This window comes from Rhinolophus hipposideros (assembly GCF_964194185.1).
Source record: "Rhinolophus hipposideros genome assembly, chromosome: 16".
Lineage (NCBI taxonomy): Eukaryota > Metazoa > Chordata > Mammalia > Chiroptera > Rhinolophidae > Rhinolophus > Rhinolophus hipposideros.
In genome coordinates, this window is record NC_138062.1 from 18,885,796 (window position 1) to 18,907,843 (window position 22,048).

At 39.5% G+C, this 22,048-nt stretch overlaps 1 protein-coding gene across 3 annotated transcripts in view; it reads left to right on the top strand.

Annotated features, from left to right (window-relative positions):
- Window positions 1-22,048, top strand: part of SMAD1 (SMAD family member 1) — a 69,557-nt gene that overhangs the window by 3,366 nt on the left and 44,143 nt on the right. Inside the window, exon 1 of one of the 3 annotated variants that reach the window (XM_081075658.1) lies at window positions 1,181-1,313. The exons of the other annotated variants lie outside the window; for them this stretch is intronic. The gene's annotated coding sequence lies outside the window, so the exon portion shown is untranslated. Of the gene's footprint in view, window positions 1-1,180; window positions 1,314-22,048 lie in introns of those variants that run through there. 3 annotated transcript variants of the gene reach the window in all.

Sequence of the window (22,048 nt, forward strand, 5' to 3'; positions counted from 1 at the left end):
AAAATAAAAATGCATCTTCTCAGCAGCACTGGCTACATTTCACGTGATCAGTAGCCACGTATGGTTAGTGGTAACCATACTGGACAGTGTCGGCATAGAACAGTTCCCTCGTGGTCGAAGGTTCTATTAACGGTGCTGCTCTGGGACCTTGACTTCTCCTTTTCCTCCCTTTTTACTCATCTTTCAGTTACTTCACAGCTTGTCACCTCTGCTGAGGAGTTTGTGGGGCCAAAGAAAGAAAGAGATACATCGGTTAATTTTGCTGCTAAGCGATTATTAGTTGCTCTTGTTAAAAAACAGTTGGGATGTGACCGTTGAAGCAACTAGAGAAAATGAGGTTGAGTTTACGTGTATTTGTCATTGGTATCGCGGGTTCTAATTTGACTTAGAGCTATGGGTAAGAGAAATAATTGTAGCTATTTCTTTTCTGAGTTTTTACTGTTGCCTTGTTTCTACTACCGTTATCTCATTTAAGCCTCAAAACTTTCCTGAGTACTGTTGTAACTGAGTCACATCTGACGGGTAAAGAAACTGAGTTTGGTGTGATTCGCTGCCTTGCCTCAGGCGACCTAGTCACCTAGTGAGGACGATGCAACCAGGGGGTCTGGAGTGAGGACTAGAGCCTCACTCCTAACTATCACATACACCCACGTGATCCTGGTTCTGCCGGACTCGATTATTCCAGTAGAGACATGACTGTGCTTCTGTTTTTTAGGCCTTTAGACAAATTTTGTGCTATTACGCTTTTCTTGGTTGTCTTCTTTTCAGTGTTTGAAGGAAAGGAAACATAATGTTAATACATAGCTAAGCAGAACAGAATGGGAAGACTAAATCTGACATAAAAAGAATGCATTTCAAAGCCAGTTGAGTTGTATCTTTGCTTTTCTGGATAATTCCTGCCACTTTCCCCTTGCATTTTTCTTGTATAATCATAAGCTGGTGGTACTGAAAAAGGAAGTTCTAGTAGTTCAGTTTATCTCATCAAAATTAGTCTTCCCTTGGCTCGTGAACACTGCTGCTTGAGATGCGAATAATTTTATTGCAAATTCCTTAGCATATTTTTCCTTACATTTAATGTCGACTTTTGTGTAGTCTTTACAGTTCAGTCATTCTTAACTTTTTTTTGTTTTTTTTTTGGTCCAGGCAGTTGAAGAATCCGATGAAACCATGAATCCTATACCTTCTTCTCACTCCCATCCTCTAATCCAAATGTTCTTACATGCCCTGAGACGCTTGTGTGTACACTTACGTATCCAAATTGCGTGACATTTAAGGTGATGGGCATCTATGGCACTGCCTTGCTAAGTGCATTGGTAAACATTAAAATTTTTATTTTTCTTTGTGGAGAATAGAGCTATTTAGTGTTAAAAGTTGCTTTGAAGATTTTCTGATCCAGTTGGTTTATATAAAGTTGTGCAATCTGAGGTCGAGAGAAGATAGCTGACTTGCCTAAAGTCACCCCTCTAGTGATCGGAAGAGGGAAAGCCAGACCCTGTGTCACTCTTCTTGTTGTTCAGTTCCCATTTGTTTCTTTGTTTTTTCCCACCACACTCGCAGTGTTCCTGAGGCTTTGGTGTGAGCATATCCAGTATATGGTAATTTGGGGAGGGGAGAAAAGAATTTCTTGGTATGATACTTATTTTTTGTACCTAACATTGTTTGAGCTGAGTAGGAATCAAGCCTGACAACCTCAGAGAGATTTTTTTTACAGATTAAAATTGATTTTTTTTTTCATTTTAGAGATGGAAAAGACCTGTGTCTGATTTAATCAATTGAACCTTACTAGAAAATGGGGGATCCGAGACTGTACAAAGTTCAAATTAAATCAGGCGATTATGTTATACGAATCTCATGTCTTGACTCTGAAAAGCAACTCACATACCTAACTAAAAGCTGAAGTTTGGAGTACTTCGGGAAGGAGCGGGGGTTCTAGGGAGAGAATTGGAAAGATCTGAGAAGAAAAAGGATAATTTAAATATAAAAAGGTAGAGAGGTTTGATATGTGTCATAAAATGACATTAAGGCTGATGTGTTTTCTGTACTTGTACTTCTATATGTGGTTTTTCTTATTTTTAAAACTTACTATTACCAGTTTTATTATAAAGGATACAACTCAGGAGTAGCCAATACATAGGGCAAGGTTGGGGGGAGGGGCCAGAACTGCCATGCCCTCTCCAGGGGTGCCACTGTCACAGCCCCTGGATGAGTTCAACAACCTGGAAGCTCTGCTTTTACTTCTGCTACCAAGATTAGCTGGGTGTGCTTTGATACCACGTGGTGGCGTCGCCATGTTGCCCCAAACCGAAATCTCTTTGACTCTTTATATTCCTTTTCTGCTACTACCTGGTAGTGCAACTGTGCACCTCTGCAGATGGTGATCTGTCATCTGATTTGCCACAAAACACCTGAAATATTTTTAACACTTATTCTGGAGTAACTTCCTTTAAGAAAAAAATAGCTAAGCTAGGTAGCGTGAATGTACATACTTAAAGTCTAAATTAAAATCTTCACTTTGGTGTGCATTATTAAGATGGTATCAGGTTTAGAGATACATGACTAGTGCTGTCGGTAGAAGCATAACAACATTTATGGCAACTGCTTGCTGACTTGCAGAACCGAGCAGGTTCTGTAGAAGAGTCATTTGTGTACAGGAAGCTTTATTTCAGTTGAGAAAAGCCAAAACTCATAAACAGTGACTCCAGTGAATACATCAGATTCTCAGGAAGGTACTGGAAACTGCAGTATTTGAGCTCTTTAACATTGTTGTAATATTTATTACAAGCTAAAATCAGAACTTTAGGGAAGACTGCCTCTTGAAAATAAAGCACCAGACCCTCCAAGGTTCGTGGGAATCCGTACCTGGTGATTCTCTCAAACCTTCACTTGGTTCCTAGTGTTTGGAATAAGGCAGAGCCTTGTTCCCTTGTAAGAACCCAGGTCTGTGGTGTGGTGGATTGGTTTTTTAACTAATTTTCTGGACAAGTCTGAATTTAAAGGAACACATACACACACAACAGTTAATTATACATCTGTGTGCTTTTGAGCTCAGAATGTAAATAACTACTCCTCACCCGGTCAGGTTTGGGAAGAGGAGACGAGAGGAGTCTAGCTTTTTATTCAAAAATATATTTATGTACATAATTTTTAATGCTTTATTTGTAGTTCCCCTGAATTTTTAGGGCAGCTGTATTATAGCTACAATCTCAGATAGTTAGGGTATAGTTACTAAAACTATTCATTTTCCTCTGATTGTCTTTTGTGGTTTCTTTGCGGTGTGCTTATGAAAAGTGGAAGTATTTCACACTCGTACAGCTTTTTTCTTTCAATGTCAAACACCACAAGAAAAAAAGGGAACTAATTATCTATTAAGTATTATAATTAGACACTAAATTAAGTCATTACTTAGTTAGCTAAATGCAGGACCTTTTATTTGTTAGATTGAAAGAAAATGTGTCATTTTAATGGAAGAGGGATTTTAAATATGCCCTTATTTGATCCATAATGTAAGTGTATGCTTAATTTATTCAGTGAGTATTTATTCTGAGTGGCTTAGTCAGTCATTGGTAAGAAGATACACAAAAATGAAAAAAATTAAATGCAACAACATTGCACGAGTTGTTTCGAGGTGATACAGGAGTGAGTTGTACAGACCCTCGGGAGGACCGCTGGTGTCTGAGGACTTGCTGGTTTGCACAGGTACAAAGGGGACATCCTGGGCAGTCACGGCGCGGAAGCCTCTGGAGGGAAGCGTGAGTGTTGAGATCTCTGGAGCAGCTCTGTCCAATACGGCAACCACTGGCCACGCGTGGCTACTGAGCACTGAAAATGTGGCTAGTGCAACCTTGGAGAACTGCATTTTAAATTCTAATTAATTTATGTTTAAATAGTCACCTGTGGCTATAATACTGGACAACAGTTAATGGCTAGAAAACAATCAAAGATGGCAGAGTTATTGATCTGGAGCCCAGGTGCCGCAGTATTAGCCATGCTAAGGAGGGAGTTTTGGCTGAGAAAGAAGCAGAATGGGGTTAGGAAGGAAAGCATGGCATAGCTCATGCCAGCCGGTGCCGGCTTCGCCTGTAGTGTAGAGGCAAGTGCCTTCGTCTGGATGGTGAGGTGGGGGAATCAGCAGATGGTCCTGGGAGACTAAGAATATTGGAGAAGCTTTGGAAGAGTTGTAGCTGGCGTGTCAGGAAATTTATGGAGAATTCAAAGTGTAAACAGTAGGGGGAAACCTGAGGTAAAGTGCAGTGTGACTGGAGAAGATGAGCTAGTTGTTGCTTTCTACTAGAACTTGGTGGCCTGATAGTAAGGTGGGAGCGAAACGTTGGTAGAGATGAGTCTGGCCTAGGGATAGCAAATTGGTTAAGAAATGAGGTTCTAGAATCAGGGCACTTGGGTTTAAGTCCAAGTCCCAAACCGTGCTGGCTTTTTATAACTGGGAAAGCTACCTATCATTAACTTTTGTACCTTGCTTTTCCTCATCTGAAAAAGCGCATAGCAGCCTTAGGATTGATTGGAACATGAAATGAGTTGTACTTCCATAGTTCATGTAATCGAAGATAATGCCGATTGTAAGGTAACTATTTCATGCACTATTGAAAAAGCTGGCAATTAGACATGACATACCATTGATTATAAGTTTCCTGGTTTCAGAGTTGTTAAAATGGGAACGGGGGGAGGTGCATCTTTTAGAGTCAGTAAAATACAGAATACCCCAAGGGCATAGCATAGGACCTGGCACATGCTAAGCACTCGGGAAATGTTGTTTATAACATTTATAAAAATCAATGTGATTTTAGGGTCTAGAATGTTAATGAGCACAGTATCGAATCCAATCTAGATAAGGGGGTCACAGGTTATAAGGAGTCTAATGAACCAAATGAACTGAGAAGCGTTAAGCAATGGGAATGCTGGTAACGAAGTTGTGAAATATCAAGTGTGGGAATTTGTAAATAGAGCATTTCCCTGACGAGTCTAGATAAAAGTTTTTAAGAAAAGTATAGTTAATTGGACTAAGAGAAGAATGCCCTGTAATGATTTTTACAAAGTTATTTAAATTGCCCAGAGCTTTAAAAAGTAAGTATTGTGAATTTATCAGTGGCCTTTCTTATAGCATTCATTAGTGTTATTTATTTTTTTTCATTTGAGTAATATATGCTCAGTGCGGAAAGATTGTGGGTGGCATGGATTCTTGTCATAGTGTCAGGAGGAATGGGGGATTGATTTGTGCCATTTCAAGAGATGGAGCGGTATTAACAGCTGTAGAGAGAGCTTTTCAAAACGTGGCTCCAAAGGCAGAAAACGTAAAGGAAAAATGTATACATTTGACAGCATTTATGTGACCAAACACATACAAATGACTAAGTACACACTCACAAACGATCTTTCAGGTAACAGATTTGCAGTGAGTTACTGTTCTTGTAAGAATCTTTTTAAATCAGTGGGAAACACCACCCCTATAGAAAAATTGGTAAAGGATGTGAACAAGCAATTCACAAACAAATGAAACGCAAATGACTAATAAACATAAAAAGTTTTTTGGTGTCCTTGACCAGAGTCTTCACTGTAATGGGGCCGAGGTCTTCTCTTTTTCTGTATTGTATTACTCTTTGTTGACCAGGAAGTTATCAGTCTGGGAAAACTGGGCTTTTCTCATTGAAGGAAAGGGAACCACAATTTCCCTGCCTCCTAAGAGAAGCTGGAGTTCCAAGGAGGTACATGGTATACGTAAGCTGGAGTTTTAAGAGACAGGCCTTCTCCATCCCATTTCCTTGATATTACCGTACTGCCCTCCAGGTCATGATTTTGGGATAGAAGACTCCTTGTTAGAGTGTGTGGTGTTCCCAGTTCTTCAGGGGCCTATCAGTGATGCAGTGTCTTAGTCAACTGGCACGATTGACGAGCCTTACAGACACCAGTGCTTAATAGAGCACATTGAGATGGGCCTCTTTCTCTCCTACCTGCAGTATTAGAGTTTATTTATAGTGACCTTTCCTCATTCTTATGAGACTCAGAGACGGTCTTAGAATACGGTTTTGATGATTGAGATGGACTAGTAAATAATGTACTAAAATAAAGTGAGAAAAGTTCCCCCAAGTAGTAAAAGCCCTTACTTATAAAATGAAAAAGAAAATTGAAAGAATTAGGCATCAGCATTTAATTTCCCAGATTTTCTCTTGAGGGTGATGGCTGGGGTCGTGGGTATACAAAAGGCTTTTCGTAGGCTGCCATAAGGGAACAACGTGCTGCTGGCCATGCGTGGGATCCTCACCTAAGTGAAGTCCAGTCTTCCCTCAGCAGTCAGTGAGCTCTTTCCTAGCCACTAGACGGCATCTTCTGCCTCACCATCTTCTTTCTTTTAAATGATCTGCAAATATTTCAAAGTTAGAAAAAGAAAAGGCTTTAAATCTCACCTCCAGGCTCAGCACTTGGCCAGCTCCCATCCCTCCCCATTCTTAGGTCCTTTCTGAATGGCAGTGACAGGGAGGAGGGAGCCTGACCTGAGATGCTAAGTCTGACCCGTCCTTCAAACTCTGAAAGCTGCAGTTGGAGAGGCGGGATGAATGCAGAGCAAATGGGTCTGAATTTTGTGAAAGGGAGTAGCTGTTCATGAAAGAGAATAATAATGACGCGGTGAATACTGCCTTAGAAATTATACGTGTAGCCCTACTAATGCTCAGGATGGCTGATAGTGGTGTAAGGCTTGCAGCTCCTCTGTTTCAGCTCCCTGTTTTGCTTTTCGCCTGTTGCTGGCTTTGCAGTCTGGCATAATTAATAAGAACCTCTTTATTGTCCCACTGCTCATGTTTGTGTGCTCAGGACTTTGGTTTAGTTTGTTCAAACTTGAGGGAACGTTTGATTGATTTTAAATGTTTTTTTTGGTTAACTGTGAATAAAATTCGCTTATCATTGAAGTGATTGGCCTCCAAGCTGTATTTACAGCATGTACTTGCATTTAAATACCAAAAAGTTTTGTCTTGTCTCATTGGCCGGGAAAGCCTCCTTTAAAAAAGTGCATCCCCATGGTGGGGTTCTGCTTTTTGTTAAGCTGATAATTCAGCAAGTATTTCATGGATTTCTCCTGTGTATCCAGCACCAGGCCCTGTTTTGGGAAGGATAGAGAAATGTGTAAGTCAGTTTCTGCCCTGAAGAAGCAATCTTACTGGGAAGGGGAGAATATGATGATAGGAAAAGGTAAACACCAAGCATTGTTATTGAGGTTATATCATCTTAGCTTGAAGGTATTTCTCTTATAATTGGGACAGTCTTTCAAGATCAAGGATTGGGAGAGAAATCTGATGCAGTTGGTAGAGCCCATTTGTACCTTAATTGATTCTTTCAGCACGTTTTTGAGTGTATTTATATTTATACTTTTGTTCGTAGTATATTTTTTGTGCAACTTCATAAAGTTGGGATAAGGGGTCATAAATGTAGGGCTTATGCTGAGGATCTTGTGTCTTTGAGGAGTAATACATACCTGCTTGTCTCATCTAGCTTCTGTTTTGAGCACTTTTATTACAGTTGTTCTTTAGACAGTTCCTCGAGGGTGTAAGTATGGACAGTGGCTCTACGATCTCTGTCGGCACAGTGAGGGGTCCTCACCTTGTCTTCACATCAGAATCACAGCCACAAGCACTGCAGAAATGCCTGCCCCTATCCTCCAGGGGAATCCTTCCTGTTCAAGGTTATGGTGGGGAACTTTTAAAAAGGACCGCAGGGAAGTCTAATGTACAGCAGTGTTAAGAAGTATTGGCCTGACACACAGTAGGTACTTGGTGAGCAAGTTCGTTTTCATTTTGATGTTCTTACGGCATGTCAGGAAATATGACCTGTGTTGTGTTGTAAGTTTGTTTTGAGTGCGCACATGTGTTTTATACTCAGCAGCACTTGGTGCTCTGTGAGCCAGACATACCAGTTAATTCTGAGGATTAACTTTTTGCTCCCCATTTTCTTCTTTGAGGAGGAAAGTTCTAGGAAGACCAGGTATGTGTGTTTGATATCTTTCCCTGTTTCCTTCCTGCATCAGCATTCCTTGCGTCCTGGAATCCAGAAGTGGAGCTAAGTGAAGGTGTGGAGGCCCGAGGTGCATAGATTAGAAGGAGAAAAGGAATAGCAAAGTGGGGTTGAATATAGCGGTTCATCTGGCCACGTCTCTGTGGAGAACTTTTTGGTTGTTCCAGTTGCGGGAGGCTGAGGGGTGTTTCTGCCAGCATCTGGTAAGCAGAGACCAGGGTGCTGCTAAATAGCCTATAAAGCTAAGGTTGAGAAACCCTGGACGAGAGGAGGAAAGGGGGAATCAGGAGGTAAAGGGGATACTGAAGTGAGAGTGTCGCTGACCCGTTTCTGCCCCTCCGGGACATGGTTTGCTTTGTCAGCACCCGCCGCGCCCACATCCTGCACGGGGGAGAGGACTATTTTTTGCCAGTATCTGTAGATAGCATTGTGACTGCCAGCTGTGCATGAGCTATTCAAATGAGTATTTTAATATTTTACCTGTAATAAAATACAATACTTGAAAGAGTTCTTTAGTTAAATTTTCTCCGTCTCTACATTTGCTGGAATGGAAAAGGATTACTTCAAGAAAAATGAGCCAGTTATTTGTGTTCCGTTTTGTTTATGTTTTCAGTACAGGACTCTAGGAATAATTGGTGCGAATGTAAAGAAAATTAATTTCTTTAAAGGAGTTGAATTTTAATGTTCCATAGTCTCATCATAAGAAAAGAGTATCAATAGTTGAACACATCATGGGCCATTGGTGTGATGTAATGGTGTCAGTTTCCTTATGCCTTGTTGAGGGATCGCTTATAACTTCTTATCCTGTTCTAGGCTCTTTAGGTTAAAATGAGCTTCATTTTGTCACTGCTGCCCTCATAAAACTCTAGGAAAGTGGGAAGAAGGAAAGAAGGTAACAACAACAACAAAATGAATTGGGAAGGGAAGGAATTGGAGGGATTAAAATAAAACTAAGCAAATCCTTGCTTGTCAGTCTACCTGCTTTCTGCATGAGACAAAGGAGGAGGTTATTTAGGAGAAGCAGGCTGGTAGAGGGGTTGCCTTGGCAAGTCCCTTCACCTTTCTGCACCTCAATTTCATCATCTCTGAAATGGTCTTTACCTTATGGGATTCTTGTAAGGATTAGGAGAGTTAATAGGTCTACAGTGCTCAGAACAGTGCTTCGTGCTTTGTCGTGGTGGCCTGATGATGGTATGAGAATGGTGTTTGATTCTTTCTGACTCCTTGAGCTGCAAATTGACAGAGGCCAAGCATGTACTCGGACGTAGTCTCCCAGGCCTGCACGACAACTCTCTGCCTTGGAAGTTGGTGGTGACGGTAAAGAGAGGTTATTGCATCCTCAACTGGGATGTTTCAGATGCTCTCTAAAGGCTTTTTTTCCTATAGTGTGAATCTTGAGAGGAAGATAGAGTGATTTATATTATAAAATATGTTTGTAAGTTTTTATAGGACAATAAAACCATTGTAGTTAACTGTTTGTCATCCACTTACAGATTTTCCACAGAAACATTGGGGTCTTGAACAGGCATTTCTTTAGAATTTACTGTGCTCTCAGGGTATTTAATAGTTTTATTAGTGTAAGCAAAATACGACAAGGAATTGAAAGCTTTCTCTGATAAAGCAGAATACATTCCAAAAGAAATGGCTAATTCTTACTAAGGCTGCTTTGGATGATCCGTTCCACAGTTCACACCGTTGACCCCCCTGGGTGGTAGTTGGTTGAACTCATTGGGATTTCCATGGCCCAGTCGGTGTCACAGAGCCTGGAATGCTCGGGAGATGTAGTTGCGGCAAAGAAAATGGCACCATGTGTTGGCCACTCTCCATGTCTGTTCCTCCTTAAACAGCCTGATCATGTCATGTGACTTATCACCATCAACCTTATAACATGGCTCTCCCATCCTCCCCGCGCGCTTTATACCTGTAAGCACGGTGGCGATGGGAATGGGAACCGTCTCACACTCATTCTCTTTCCACGGCACCTTTATGTGGTACGTGCTTAAAAGAACTGTTCGGTTAAACAGTGCATTCGTGGAGACCAGAGCGCTCTTAGTGGAACGTAAGAAGGGGGAGAACTTGAGTTCTTAAGCCTTCGACGAGCACTCTTAGGGTTTTCCATTCTGATTGGTAAGTAAGTCCCTGTGGGGAGATAACGGACAGCCCTGGACTGAACAGCGAAGAGGCAGCAAAGGGCTGCGTTTCTGGTGCAGGTCTCACTGGCTCACCTCGTTCTGCAGGCGATGCTTGTATCCACAGCGTTATGTCTCTAACCCAGAGAAAGACGTGGCGTTGCCTGCTTTTAGCTCTTAGCTGGAGGGAGCTCTTACCGTGCTGGAAGAGGGCTGCTGCTCTTTGTTCATTTTCTCCTGTGAGGTGGCCAAGTGAACGTTTCTAAGTCGAGGCCAGTTTTTGGCAGATTGAAAACAGGATGTCATTGATTGTCATGTGGAGGAGAATGAAATCTGGCTGATCTCAGTGTTTGTTTCAGTGATTATGTAAACTTTGATTTTTAGAAGTTATTTTATTCTTCTAAATAACAGATTTATGTACTGGAAAACGCACAGTACCAAATTACTCCTGAGATATTTGGGTAACACAAAACATTTTGGGGTGAGATTCATGCACTGAAAATTTCGAGTGATATTGGAACTGTTAATGGAAAGGGGACTAGGGAACTAGAATGGGAAGGAAACTTACATTTTTGTTATATTATGGCACTTTGTAAAATTGAATTTTATGATCATGTGCCTGAATTGCTTAATAAAAAAAGTACATTCCCACCCATACCATATTCACCCAGAATTAGGCCATATATTCCAGCCCTTTGTGCAGGAATAAATTTCTCTGAAAATCCCAGTTCAGTGGTATTTCCATTCTGTGCAGAAACACTTTCAATTATTTTTTTCCTTTATAAAAAGGTAAATCTTACCACCTCTTGGTCATAATGCTGTCTTTTGGAGCCACGGAGAATAAATCTCTTACTTTCAGTTTTTATTTGTAGTAGTGGAGTTTTAAAATTGAAAACCATAATTGATTAGAAGAAAAAAACAGTACTCTCCTGCACTCCCTTCTCCTACCTCACTTCTGAAGGTAACCTGTTCAGTTTCGTTTATTTCCTTTCAGGCCTTGAAAGATGTGCACATATTTATACATGTAATACAGGTTTTGTTTCTGTCTGTTTTTAAAATGGGATCACATTATGTATATTGTTCTGCAACTTTTTTGAACTGAACAAGTATGGTATGGTTTTCGTTTCCATGTTAGACATGAAAGTGTCTTTTTTTTCTTTTTTAGCAGTTACATCATTGTCGGGTGTACCGTAAATTATGTAATCACTCCCTTACCGTTAGACATCTGGGTTGTTTGGAACGTGAGTGACCTTGGGCATAGACCAAGCTCATCTAAGGATGCAGCTTTCCTGGTAGGTCCCTGAGGTCCTGGCTGTTTTCTAACTCTCAGTGTGGGGCCAGGAGGTGGTGTCCCCTTCATTGCCACCCGTGGCCCATCCTCCCACCATCCTCCATGAAAAACCCAGCTTTGAACATTATGTCAGCTTCTGCTACTCACTTCCCTTCCTTGTGACTCACTCACTGCTTCACTCCCCATCATTCACCCTCATTCCTACAAGATTTTAGCTTCTAGCCATTGTTTCCTCCGGACTGCTCCTGTGATCATTCCGGGACTGCTTCTATCCCCACTGACCTTTGATCCCACCTCAGGTACTCAGTCCCATAGTCCCATCAGAAGGGGTTTTTTGACACTTGTAACAATTGAACAGATTTCTCCAAGTTTAGGGTTGATTATTTTCTTTCTTTACTTAAGCAGGAAAATGTATTTGTTCATGGTGGTACCTTCAGAATACATCCAGAATCTGACCCCTTCTGCCATGCTGATCTAAACCTTTATCATCTAAAACCTTAACAATTGCCATAGCTTCTCAGCTGGTCTCCTTACGACGTCCTACTTCCATCATTTCCGTCTGTTCTCAACCCAGTCAGCACAGTGCTCCCGTAAACCGTCAATCAGTCATAGCTGACCGCATCTCCCAGTGGTCCCCGTCTTTTTTCGAGTGAAAGCTAAGAAGTGCCTCCGGGTTCCTACGTGTCTGCTCCCCTCTCCAGCCTCATCTCCCACCACTCTCTTCTCCTCCGTCCATTCCCACCTTATCGGCCTCCTTGCTGTGTGAGTATTTCAGCCACGGTCCTGCCTTTGGGCCTTTGCACTTGCCCTTCCCTCTGCTGGCAGTGTGTTCCCCCAAGGTACCACGTGACTCAGCCCCTCACCTTCTCAGGCTTCTGTGGGGACATCACCTTCTCAGTAGGGCCTCCCATAACCACGAGAATGTAGGTCTCATTCTAAAAAATACTGCTTTGGATCTTTTGTGCTGTGCTATGTCTGTACTTAGAATAGTGTCTGGCACAACTTCGGTGTTTGTTAAATAAACTCTGGGGCTTATTGGATTTTCTTTTTACCATTTTTAAAAACAGAAAGTTAGAACTAGGACAGAAACTTTGCTTTTTTGATATATACGAAATATTAAAATTAGCTTTCTTATTTGTGAAACTGCTCTTAATAGAATACGTCACATTTTTCAGCATGTTACAGTTTTCAGATGAGTTTCACATATTCATATTTGGTCCTCATAACAACCAGTGGGATAGGTGGTAGAAACAAAATTTTGTGGAGAAGAAAATTGAGGCTCAGAGAAATGTTTGGTTCACAGTACAGCTACTAAGTAGAAAGCTGCCGTTCAAATCTGTCCCTTATTCCAAATCTGTCTCTTATTCCATTTTTAAAAACATCTTAAAAATGACAGAAAAATTTGTAGGGGTTTTATTTGAAAGTGTGAAGAATGTGCCTGATTTTTTACTCTGGATTTAGTCTGCTTTTTGTTTCCATTTGAAAGTACATAAAATAAATGGTTAACTTTAAAATTCCTGACAATGACATATCAACAAGTTTTATTTCTCTCACCTGTGGAGGAAGTGGCCTCCACCCAGTTTTACTGAATTAGGAGGGAAGTGATTTTTTCAAGTGATAAAAAGAAATAAAATTCCATGTTCTTCCCAGAGGAGGAGTTCAACAATTGGGAGAATGGCGTGAGACCATATGTTGGTTTGTAAAAGGATATAACTTGCAAAGATGTTTCCTTTGATGCCTGTGATGGATATGGATGTGTTTCCCTTCTAGAGGGTCCTGATTAAATTATTCAATTAAGATCTGAGCTGAAGGATCTAAATATAGGGAGAGGGTTCAGGCTGTCCTGCCTTGTGAATGTCAGTCAGCTCAGCCCTACAGATGTCGGCGTTTGTTGTCATAAACAGCACCTGTGAGATCAGTGGAACAAGAAAAATATGTTCCCAAAAATGAACTACAGCAGGATTTATTTATTTATTTTTTTAATAAAAGGGATAGTTTTTTTCTTCCTCTAGCTTGTTTTATTTTCATCTGTGAATTTGGCAGTTGCATTGCTTTTTTTTTTTTTTTTTTTAACCTGATTGGTAGACTTTCATATCTGTTCCGGTTTAAAATGTAGATGTACCCTTTGCTAGAATATGGTCTTGATCCTCAAGTTAATTAATAAAATTGAGATAATGACATGCACCTTGAAGAATTCCTGTAAGGAGTCAATAAGATGTTTGTAAAAACAACCAATATAATGCTTACGTAAGTGAATAGGTCAATTAAAATAATTTCATTCATTTGTTAATGATGAATCATTCAGAACTGGCCCCTTAACGGAAATTTACCACATTTAGCATTCTTTGCTGTCTATAAAATTGCTATTCTACAATAGCAAGGAGTCAAAGAGAATACTAGTTTTTTCTAAGAGACAGCTATCGTAGGCTTTACCCCTCTGCAGTCAGTAAAATTAAATTTTAAAATGCCTTTGGTCGTCAGTGTCCTGTGTTTGAGAAACCGAGCACTTACAGGGCAAATAACACTACAGCTTTGGAGCTAAAATGAATACAATTGAAAGTTACCAGTGTGAGGTAGTTAGGACCTGGCCGTCTTAAAGGCCAGCATGTACTGAAGTTCAGTTTTCCGTTAGAAACATGAGTTTTGGAATTGGGATTTGGGATTCAGTGGGATTCAGGAATGTTGTAAACTTTTAGAAGAAGTGACAAGGAGATATCAGAAGAAGCCAAGTTTGTTTGTTGGAATTGAGGACAGTAAGAAAACTGCAGTGCCTTCAGTCTACTTAACAAATAATCGTCTATTGAAACAAAAGAGAACTGACACTTGCTATTCTGTAGGGAATCTATGACTAAGAGAAATTGACGAGTTGCCCTACAAGCAGTCCAGATTGGTCAGGATGGAGGGACTTGTGTATGCAGAGCAGAACGTGAAAGAGTTTTTGTCTTAAAGAGTTTTCTAACACAATGGAGATATATTGAGTAGCAATACTTGACACGCCTAAATCTGTAAACTACAGTTGTATCCTTAGAGACTCATGCAATTGTGATATCCATAAATTCCTTGTTTCATTTTCATCATGGGGACACCACTTTTGAAATCATTTGGCTGAAATGTCACAGCTTGCAATGAACTTACAAGTGAGAAGTAAGTGGTAAGCTGGAATTCAAAGCCCATGTGTTACTCCTTTTTTTTTTTGGTTCCTAAGATTCCCGCTCACTTAACACTACTGAGAGACCACGTCACGTCTCTCACTAGCATGTCACTTAGGTCACACCTGAGAGACTGGAAGATTGGCTGTGTCTACATAATTGCATTACTAAAAATAGGCTTTCAAGAGCTTGTCCGCTCTCCCACCTTCACCCCCCAGTTTCTTCAGCGTGGAGACGGTGGACACGGGTGATTCATGTCCCAGGTAGCAGAGTGGATGGCGCACAATTTCATCTCGCTACTCAGATCTGGAAAATTAATCTCTGGAAAAACAATTTAGTGAGAAAGTGGCAAACTAGCTACTCTGTGTCATCAATCACACATTTAGAAAGTTGGGACGTGTTTGGAAGTAACCAAAACAAGGCGTAATAGTAAGAGGCTCAGTAAGGTGAAATGTGACATCTGGGTGTTGGTGAGAGCAGGACATAGCTTCTGCTTTAAGACCGGGCAGAACTCTTCCGTGATCTCCAATGGATCTTCATATTGCTTTGTTGCCTAGGAAGTTTGTTTAAATATCTTTTCATTTTCTGAGGACTCAGTTGAAGTCGAGTTCCTCTTAGCCCAACTCCTAAGCAATGGAGTAGGTAGTTAAGCAGGTGCTTTAGAATCTGTGTGAGAAATGAAGAGAGGTTAGATCTATCCTCACTTCTTATTCTAGGATTTTTTTCCCCCTTATTTTGGTTAGTGGTAAGTTTTATTTAGCTACATCTGACCCGTTTGAAATTGAGAAATGTTGAAAGTCCTGTGCTAACTGTTATTTTAAAACAGGAAAAAGAAATGCAGAGGCACTTGACCTGTTTTCTCCTGCAAAACAAATATCTCAAAACCAAATTAGTGCCTAATTGGCGTAACTGGAGAGAAGAAACATTTGAACAGATTATTTGTTGAAACCAAGTCACAGAGCATTGTTACTTTGGGGTATTTTCTAAGACTGAAATAGCTAGAGAAAATTCATCTCTGTTTTTCTATTCATTGTTGTAATGGCATTATTCTTGTGTAGCAAACTTTTTTCCTGTTTGGCTTGGAGTAAAGATGTATCATTTTTCTTAAGGAGCCCTATAATAAATAATCTCTGATGCTTTTACTGTGTTTCCCCGAAAATAAGACTAGCCGGACTATCAGCTCTAATGCGTCTTTTGGAGCAAAAATTAATATAAGACCCAGTCTTATTTTAATATATTATTATATTATACCGGATCTTATATAAATTTTTGCTCCAAAAGACGCATTAGGCCTGATATTCCGACTACGTCTTATTTTCAGGGCAACACGGTATTAGGAACTGCTCAGAGTTGTGTTCTTGTTCCAGAGTGCTGTCTCCACCTGTCTTCATTACAGTAGTCCCTCCCTTATCTGCGGGGGATAACGTTCTAAGACCCCCAGCGGATGCCTGAAACTGCAGATTGCTCCAAACCCTATATATATTATGTTTTCCCTTATACATACCTACCTGTGAGAAAGTTTATCAGTTAGTCACAGTAACAGATTAATAAAAGTTAAGTGAATGTGCTCTCAAAATATTTACTGTACTCACCTTTTTTCCACTTAAAGGAGGCACTTTACAGCTTTTTGTCATATCCAAATTGGCAGCATCACTAATCTTGCACTTTGGGGCCATTATCAAGTAAAATAGGATTACTTAACACAAGCAGTGCAATGCCTTGATAGTCCATCCAATGATAACCAAGACAGCCATTAAGTAGGATTCATGTCCCAGGTAGCAGAGTGGATGGCACAAAATTTCATCACTCTACTCAGAACAGTGTGCAGTTTCAAACTTAAGAATTATTTATTTCTGGAATTTTCCACTAATATCTTTAGGTCACGGTTGAAAACGTGGATAAGGGGGAGACTACTGTACTGGTTTTCGTGAGTACTGCTTATAGGATTGTTCTCCATCTGGAACGGAGAGTATATGTGCTGCTTCTGCCTTGGCCATCCTGCTATGCCAGCAAGCGGATTGCCTGCTATTCCACTTGTAAGTGATAGGTATTCAGGTTTATTTATCAAAAGTTTGGAAGTTCCCAATTCTTGAGGACGTTTGATTAATTCTGTAGTCTAATTTATTTAAGTCTAATGGACATGGTTATGACTCCCCCTTTCTCTCTCCCGCCCCCCCCCCCCATTTTGTGAATTCTCTACCTTACTCTTACCAATAAAGCTCATTGCAATTCTTGGCTTAATGATGGCTTGCTCTTTATGTTTTAAAATATTTACTGGTATTGAATCTCAAACATTCTCCTTTGTAGCCTTCATCTTTTTAAGCATTTTTAACCCTAATCTGTAGTGTCTAGTCTTCTGTGATTCTATGGGTTTTATGAGTGTTAGGAATTTTTAGGGCATCTTGGTTTCATCTTCCTTGGGAATCATGATCTGTCTTGACAATTCTGCCTTTGGTAGTGTCAACCTTAAAAATTAAAAAACAAAGGTTATCAAGCAGCAAATGAATTTACTCAGGAAAAGCAATTTGGGACAAGCACACCATTCTGGAGAAGAGAGAGGAGCATGTTTTTTTAGATGAAGGGAGGAAGTTGGGAGGGCAGGTTTTGAACAAGAGGTCTTTAGAAGACAGCAAGAATTTGGGATTGTGGCAGTCTCTTATTGGTTGAGTTGTTGCTGGGCAAGGAGAAAATCTGCCTCTTCCTGCAGGAGGATATGTAAAGTAAGCTCTTTCCTGCTGGGGTACGTAAAATAAGGTAGATTTGTGGTGTGTATGTGAGAGCCTTCCCTTCACGACTCCATTTTGAATGAGGTTTTTCTTTATTCATTTTCATAGTAGGAGTGTACAGTTGACTTGGGTACCTAAATGAAATCAAGTAGGTTAAAAAAATAGTCCATTTTGGAGTAATGAAAAATTATATTACAAGATGGATCGCCTGGCATGTTCACTTTTTGACCCTTTTTGACTTTTTACTTGAGCTAAGCATCTCAGAGGAAGCCAGATTTCTCATCAGGCCTATCTAACATTGGGTGTTAGGATAGATGATACATACCTTTCCATAATACTAATTAATATTGTCACTGATCACTTTATACAACACATCTCTGAGGTCTTTTACATCTCCATAGCATTCTGTATGCTGATGTGTCATAGATCTAAAAACTACTGAACTACAGAAATGATAACAGTTTGCTTACAATTTCTCTGAAGCCCCACTGTAGCTCGTCTTTGGAAGCTCAAGTCTTTTTTTCTGTTTATTCATAGGATCATCTGTTTAAGAAGAAAGCTAGTGGTTCAAGTCAGGAAATACGCACACAGTTTATTTACTTACTTGGAAATACTTGTTTCCCCAAAAAAGGATCAAACATTTTTATAGAAAAATAATTTTTGTAAAGTCTTTTTTCTTAAAAAGCTTATCCAACTGGTAAACAATTTCAAAGTGCAGTTAATCAATACCCTGTGATTTTAGTTCATTCTTTTGATCTTTTATGCTTTGATGTTTTACCATTAGAGTTAAGATAGAATAATGAACCAAAGAACAAGAAGTGAATTAAAAAAATGAGTTGCTTGCTTCACTGAAAATAGACCATTTATCTCTGTCAGTTGCTTATTTTAAGGTACTAGGAGTCTTTTTTCCCCAGTCACTTTTTGGAGCCTGTATTTTATGTTTATTTTATTGAATGATCTAATTATTTTGTCAATATTTAATGAGATCGTTTATTTTGTCTAGTTCACTGAATTCCATGCCAGTATAAGAATTATAAAATGGCACTAGTTTGAAGCTACAGAGGCCACTGGTCTTACCTGTCTCTCCCCCTCATTATTTTATTAAAGGTACTACATTTGTAACACTTGGCGGCTATCCTCCCCCTGCCTTTTTAAATGTATCTTCAGATACACATTAGAATAATTTTCTTTTAAAACTTTCTGTGGGATACTGGGATCTGAAAGGTTGAATGGCAGAGAGTGTATTTTGTTGATATTCCCACAGTTGGATAATTACATGTTTCTTTACTAGGTGAGGCCAAGATGAAGAAAATACCTATTGTGCAGTTGGCTAATTAGCTTGCCTTTAAATATAAAGCAAGTTACATAGCTGTTAAAGGTATTTTAATTTTTTATTTTTTTTTTTGCTTTTAACATTAAGGAATATCACATAAGTTGCAAAATTAAATATCCAAGTCAAAAGGAGTATTATAAGAGTATTTTTCTCATTTGGCTTCTGGCAGTGCTAATAGAAATCCTTCCCAGGGACAAGACTCCATAGGAAAAGGTTCTGAATTCAGGGACAAGACTCCATAGGAAAGAGTTCTGAATTTAAACTGCGTTTTTATTACTTCTGAAATCAGATCACACTCCAAGTCCAATCTGATGTATATATAAGTAGAGTTCTTGTGTGGCTTGAGCTTATGAAATTGATTTTTTTTTTGTAATTAGCAAATTACATATAGATGCCTTTTTAAAAATTTGAAAGTTACAATTTTTTATTAAAGAGTGTTTGAAAGGTTTAGAAAAGTAGGAGAGAGGTATGACAAACCTTCCAAACCCAGCCACGATTAGTATTTTGGTATATTTACATAATTGTTTATGCTATACTGTTTTATGTTCTACTTAAGGGTTTTTTCCAAGTTATTACGTAGTTTTTATGAACATAATATTTAAAGTGAATTGTTCTAAGCTTATGTAACTATTTCCTAATTATTAGATTTTATTCTCTCTTTCAATAACTAATGCTGTGATGAAAATCTTGTATGAAAACTTCTTACCTTTTCTGGTTCAGAATATTTCCTTAGAGTAAGTTTTTTTTTTTTTTTTTTTTTTTAAGGCTTCTGGGGGTTTCTTTCCTGGATGAATGCTTTTTTTCTGTCAGCATTAAATGTTTGTATTTGGAGAAGAGGGAAGGAAATCTCTGTTTGCTGACTCATGTTTTTATTTTGCACTTTAAACTGATAAGGCCACTTAACTTTTGACATAAACTAAAGCAGGAAGTACAAAAAAGGGGCAGAGAAAAAAAGGGGTTGTTTTGCCAAAGCCATAGTATCATGGACTCATTTGGATTCCTAATGGGAGGCAGATGACTTATTTGACTTGCATATTTTAATAAAAAAAAAAAGCTTAACTCAATGAGGCAAAAATTAGTGATCAGCCTGCATTTTGTTTCATCAATGCACATTCCTATGCAAAAGTTTGTGATCTTGTCGCTTTAATTTTTGTGAGTGGCATCAAGACATTCACCTCCTAACTGGCCTCTGCGGTGTTCAGAGGTGGTAGTTTTTCTGTTTTGTTTTGTTTTAGATTTTTGTTTTCTGTATGGAGAATACTTCCTGTATTAAGGATATCATCGTAGCTGTCTTTCTAAAATAACATCTCATCATGGCAATGCTCTGATTTGAAACCTTCCACTTGTCTGTGGGATAAGATGTATCCCAGGCCCTTCACATCCCTGCCCTTGCCCTTGTTTTCAGCCTGGATTGCCTCCAACCACCTTGAACCTTGGCATTTCTATCATGTGTCTGTTAGGACTAGCAGTTTAGAAAAGTGGTTAACAAATTGAGGCTCTAGAGCCCGACATCAGGAGTTCAAACCCTGGCTCTGCCAGATAGCCGTGTAGGTAAACTTTGGGCAAGTTATTGAACTTTTCTATATTGCATTTTCCTTACCTGTAAAATGAAGCATATGGTAGTGTTGACTTTGGAGGGTTTATTGCAAAGATTAAACTAGTTAATAGATGGAAAGTACTTGGGACGTTGTCTGTCATGTCACTCAAAAGGTTAGCTCTATTGTTTCGCAGAATTCTGCTCATCCTTGAAGACCTATCTGATATTTCCTTGGAAAAACTTCCTGAAATCCCTGGAATTATTGGTTCTCTCTTTCTCTGCTTTTATATGTTACTGTTTATATCTGTTTCGAGCGCTTGTCACACAGTATTGTAGTTCGTTCACGGTGGGCAAATGCACCGTCCATGGGCTTCCTGTTCTCCTAGGCCTGTGCTCCTGGCTGACCTTGGGACGGTCGCGCTCCCCTGGCTGAGGCTCTCAGATGGCCTGCACCTTCTCCCCGCAAACCGCTGGGATTGGTATGCCAGGAAACCAGTCCGCCCCAGCAGACTTAGTTGTTTCCACACTGGCTCTCGCCTTGGATTGTGAGCTCCTTCGGGGTCCAGGGTACCCACCTTTGCCTGTGTCTTCGTGTACAGCCCAGCGCCAGGTACTTAGCAGGCCCTCAGTGCAGTTGTGTTGAATGAATGTCAATTTGAATAGTGAAAACTAAGGTCTGAAAGGGTGGTTCTTAATCCTCCCCACACTCTCAAGACAAGTACCTTATATAACAAACCTATCAGTGATAGAATTTGAAATAGCCCCAAGTGATTATGATACAAACATACCCCCTCTATTTGAAAGTCATTGGCAAAAATATAGAAAGAAGTCTTGGAATAGAAGAAAAAGGTATCCAGAATAATAAGAAATATATTCCCTTCATCAGTGGTGACGAAGGACTAGATGTCTTTCTCGTTCTTTTGCCAAAGTAACCTTTAGTAAATGGTCATTTCAATAGGTAACACTCTGGCCAAGTGTGACTTTTGATAATAGCATAGTTTTGTTTTCTGTTAACTGAAAATAATACCAGTTTCAAACAACTGGTAAATTTGGATAAAATTGTTTATTTAAAAAAAAAGAAACAACTGACTCCGTACAGCTTATTGAATACTTACATTTAGTAATATTTATTCATATTTTATTGAATAAAGTTGAAGCCCCACACTTGGCCTTCTAATTTCTTCAGGGAGCTAAATCATTCATTAAACATTCATTGAGAATCTGCTCTGTCGAGGTACAGTCCCGGGCTCTAAAGACAGGAAGACAGTAAGATTGAATTAATTCCTCCATCATTTTCCTCTGAGGCGCGGACGTGCGGACTGCCGCCTGGAACTGTGTCCGTGCAGCTGTGACAGCTCTTCAGTATCTTTAGCTTTTCAGTTTCTGAGGGTCAGTAATGATTTTCCCTTTTATTCCTGTGATTGGTAATCTGTACCTTCTCTTTCACTAATTAGTTTTCCTAGACATTTACCCCATGTTATTAGTATTTTTAGAGAACCAACTTTGATTTTATAGGTGTTCTCTATTATGCTTTTTTCTGCTCTCATTTCCCTCTACTTTCTTTGGGTTTAATTTACTGTTCCTTTTTTGTTGTTCTTGGGGTCGTTTTCTTCTTTGACCCATGAGTTATTGAAAAGTATAATTATTTTCAATAACAAAATTTTGTTATTGATTTCTTAGTTATGCTGTGATCAAAGGACATTGCGTACGGTTTTGATATGTGTAGAGATTTGCTTTATGGCTCATTATATGGTCAATTTGGGTAAGGATTCCGCGTGTATTTGAAAGTCTTACACGTATGCATTCTGTTGTTGGATTCAGTGATCTTTGTACATGAGTTGGATCAAGTTTTTAAACGTTGTTAATC